This window comes from Trichomycterus rosablanca, chromosome 16 (genome assembly GCF_030014385.1).
Source record: "Trichomycterus rosablanca isolate fTriRos1 chromosome 16, fTriRos1.hap1, whole genome shotgun sequence".
Classification (NCBI taxonomy): domain Eukaryota; kingdom Metazoa; phylum Chordata; class Actinopteri; order Siluriformes; family Trichomycteridae; genus Trichomycterus; species Trichomycterus rosablanca.
Window position 1 is genome coordinate 9,129,130 of NC_086003.1, and position 4,271 is coordinate 9,133,400.

The following is a 4,271-nucleotide window of genomic DNA, read 5'->3' on the forward strand; positions in this document are numbered from 1 at the left end:
AGCCTCTGTGACTGGAGGCCTTAAACGTATTAGAAGAACAATGACATCAGAGAATTATCAGAGCATTTTAGAGCAAAATGTGCTCCACCGTGTAAGAAAACTAAGTTTGAGTCAAACAAAATGGTCCAACAGCAGGATAATTACCCTAAACACACGTCCAAATGTGCACAAGAATGTTTAAGAAAACTGGCCAGCAGTAAGTCCTGATCTCAATCCAACCGAAATTCTTCAGAGAGAGCTGAAATCTGCTATTGGAAAAAGGAAACCTGCAAACATTTATGACCCTGAGAAAAGTGCAGTGGAACAGTGGAAGAAACCAGCAGACAGGTGCGAGAAGCTCACAGATGGCTACAAAAATATTTGGAGGCTGTCACTGGTGCCAAACGATGTGCAACCCTTAGGTAAGGGTGCCATCAAAGGATTATCTTGATTACATTACTTGTATTCAAAATCTGGGTGCCTTTATTTGTAATGGCCAAGCTTTGCACCATTTACACACCTACAGCCTTTATTTAAATAAGGTTTAACTCATTATCATACACTGATCAGCCATAACATTAAAACCACCTCGTTTCTACACACACTGTCCGTTTTATTAGCTCTACTTACCATATAAAAGCACTTTGTAGTTCTACAATTTCTGACTGTAGTCCATCTGTTTCTCTACATACTTTTTAAACCTCCTTTTACTCTGTTCTTTAATGGTCAGGACTCTCCCAGGACCACTACAGAGTAGGTATTATTTGGGTGATGGATCATTCTCAGCACTGCAGTGACACTGACATGGTAAGACACAGCATCGCTGTCACTGTCACAACCAAAAATAACAACAGCAACAATAGATGAGCGATCATCTCTGACTTTACATCTACAAGGTGGACCAATAGGTAGGAATGTCAACTAGGAATAGAGTGGACAGTGAGTGGACACGGTATTTAAAAACTCCAGCAGCGCTGCTGTGTCTGATCCACTCATACCAGCACAACACACACTAACACACCACCACCATGTCATTGTCACTGCAGTGCTGAGAATCATCCACCACCTAAATAATACCTACTCTGTAGTGGTCCTGTGGGGTTCTGCTCATTAAAGAACAGGGTGAAAGCAGGCTTAAAAAGGTATGTAGAGAAACAGATGGACTACAGTCAGTGATTGCAGAACTTCAAAGTGATTTTATATGGTAAGTGGAGCTGATAAAATGGACAGTGAGTGTAGAAACGAGGTGCTTTTAATGTTATGGCTGATCAGTGTTCTATACACTTCTTTATAATATATTTTATAAGGTTACCAGAGATAAATATTACTATGGCAGTGTAACATAGTTAAAAATCTATATATGTTCATGTTATAATTACACATAATTCTCTTTTTACATATAGCCTTATTGGTGCTGGGTAAGTTCACATTGGGACGTCTCCTCCCCTTCCCCTACCTCTTCCCTTTTGAATTATGTACTGTATGAGGAGGATGTGAGGAGTGTAGAGGAGAAGCAGGGGATCGCTACCAGTATTAGGGGCTGTATTGTTTTTGTTAACAGAATAAAATCCTCATCGAATACACAACGCAGAGTCCATTTGTCTATTGTGGTAGCAGAGTCGACATCGACCGGTTACAGCAGCATTACATTGTAAAAAAAAACATGGTTAGAGATGCCACGAAGTAGGTGGCAGTGCCTTAACCGTATATGTGTTGAAGGCCACTAGGACCTCTTCCATCCTTGTCAAGGGGAGTGCTAACCTTCTCTCCTTTCATACAACACAAACGTCAATGTGTCGTTCCCTAGTATATAAACGCTGTTACCTAGGTGTATTTCTTAAAGACGGTAACCAAAAATAAAAAAGTAAAATAAAAATTTTTTTTTTTTAAACCACAACATTCATTTTAAAATAACGATATAAATGATACACAATTTAGAAACTACTAAAGAAAGTAAATGTTAAAAATAACTTAAATTATCACTTTTCTTGCATAGAAGGAAACGAGTTCTCTGCCGCAATGCATTAATGATTAGCATAAAAACCTTTTTAAACCAATGGCATTGAAGATAGGGTATTACGTTGCGTGTAAAGTAAACGCCTACAAGCGTCGTCGTTTAAAGTGGCAGCGCGGTGTGTTAAATACAAAGTATTAGTTACTTTAACTTACGTTAGCGAAGCAGCGTGTTTTGTGTGGTGCTAAAATTAGATAAAGATATCGTATCACTTTGTTCCTTTACTAAAATGAAATGCACCTTTTTGTGTAGTATCTATGTTACCTATAATGATGTATAAATACATTTAAAAACATGCAATGTAAAGTCGCTTAGTCTTGTTTGCAACCGCATGTCACCTCCATACTGCACTGATGGTCAACGTACAATAATTACACTTTTAATGAATAATTAAAAGAAAAACAACGACAGCAAAAACGGATGTTAAACCTCTCACCGCTGCTAACAAGGGACCGTCGTGAACCTAACACAATAAGCGTATACAATTTCGAACGTTCGATGCATTTAATCACATAAATCTGCTTCGTTTATAATATTTTTACTATACAGATAATTAAATCTCTCTCATGCGATTTGATTTCTTGATGTCAACGCAACTTTTAAAGACACTAGAGCTGGGCGGTTCCTGAATCACCCGGGTTAATGATTCGAATCTTTGTACTGAATCAGGAATCACGAGTCCGAAATCTCAATTAACCCGGATCCTATGAGTCCTCTGACTGGCTGCCGCTAAGTTGCTCCAGTCCGTGAAGTAAGTTTGTTATGTGGCTGATTTTATGCACATGCTATTATTATTATCAGTAGTCAAGGTATATATTAGTAATGCAGCATATGTTCTCGTAAGCAAAACAACAACAAAATATAGTTATATTATTATTAAAATGCAATTGGATGAATGAATAAATGAATAATTTGATGTATTATCATGCAGTAAATTAATCGCAATCAGAATGTCAGTACAAGTGACTCAAGTGACTCAACTGTCCCAAGTGAACCAGATCACATTACTGAGTGATTCAGATTAACCCGAGTCCATAAAATGAACCGAATTTACCACCACTAAAAGACTCCCTATTGGATTTGTTTATGTAACACCCCTCACTCAATATTCAGATATGCTCAAAAACCCCTGTTTAATATACTAATGTAACAAGATAAACATTTTACTCACTAGCTTTTAATATTCTTACGATCCATCAGTGTCCCCATCAGTATTTGATAGGACACTTATTATTGTAACACCTTACCACCAGCTTTTCACTTCAGCTAAGTCTCACTTTGTTTTAAATGTAATCAAAATGTATGCCAAGTTCACACTACTCGATTTTGGAGTTGTCGGGTCTCACACTACTAACTGGATCTCTTGCACTCGGGAGTCTTTTAAGTCTGTGTGGTTTTCACAGTACACAACTGATCAGCGATAGGGTTTTACACTGCACGATTTATCACCAGGATGAGTCGGTCTGGTGTCCCAACTACGTTTTGTCACGAAAAACCAACACGAGAAGTGACGAGGGGTCACAAGTGTCCAAAAATGCACGTCAGCAATAATTGAGCGATTAAAGTTGTTTGTGCGCTGATGTGCAGCATAAAAGCAAGTAGGAAAAATAAATGAATCTGAGTGGATTTGGCAACACGACCAGTAGTGATGGGAATTTCTGCTCCTTTTAGAGAGCCTGTTCTTTTGGCTCGGCTCACTAAAAAGAGCCGGCTCTTTCGGCTCCCAAGTGGCTCCTTAGATTTTTTTGTTGCTTAAATTAATTTATTATCAAATTACATGTAAAATGAATTACTAATGTAAAAAACATTGTATCAAATGTTTATTATTTAAATGGCTTTATTTATATACTCAACCTGAAACAGAGTGCTCCAACAATAAATTATAAAATACAAAAACAAAGACCCATCTCAGTTAGACAAAAAGATCTGATTGTGTATATTATTTGTACATTTGCATCTAGAGTGGGACGGCACGGTGGCTATGTGGTTGGCACTGTCACCTCACGGCAAAAAGGTCCTGGGTTCGATCCCCAGGCGAAGAGCCCGGGTCCTTTCTGTGTGGAGTTTGCATGTCTTTCCCGTGTCCGCGTGGGTTTCCTCCGGGTGCTCCGGTTTCCTCCCACAGTCCAAAGACATGCAAGTGAGGTGAATGTTCTTGTCATGAATGTAACCAAAGTGTAAAACGTGACGTTAAAATCCTAATAAACAAAACAAAATAAACAAGCATCTAGAGCAGGGGTATTCAACTAAAATTTAAAGAGGTCCAGTTAGAGAAAAT

The 4,271-nt window shown here is 38.3% G+C and overlaps 1 non-coding gene across 1 annotated transcript; it reads right to left on the reverse strand.

The window, feature by feature from the left end:
- Positions 1–1,634: 1,634 nt before the first annotated feature.
- Positions 1,635–1,762, reverse strand: LOC134331024 (U6atac minor spliceosomal RNA). Its single transcript, XR_010015094.1, has one exon. It is a non-coding gene; the product is annotated as a U6atac minor spliceosomal RNA (small nuclear RNA).
- Between the last annotated feature and the right edge of the window lie 2,509 nt (positions 1,763–4,271).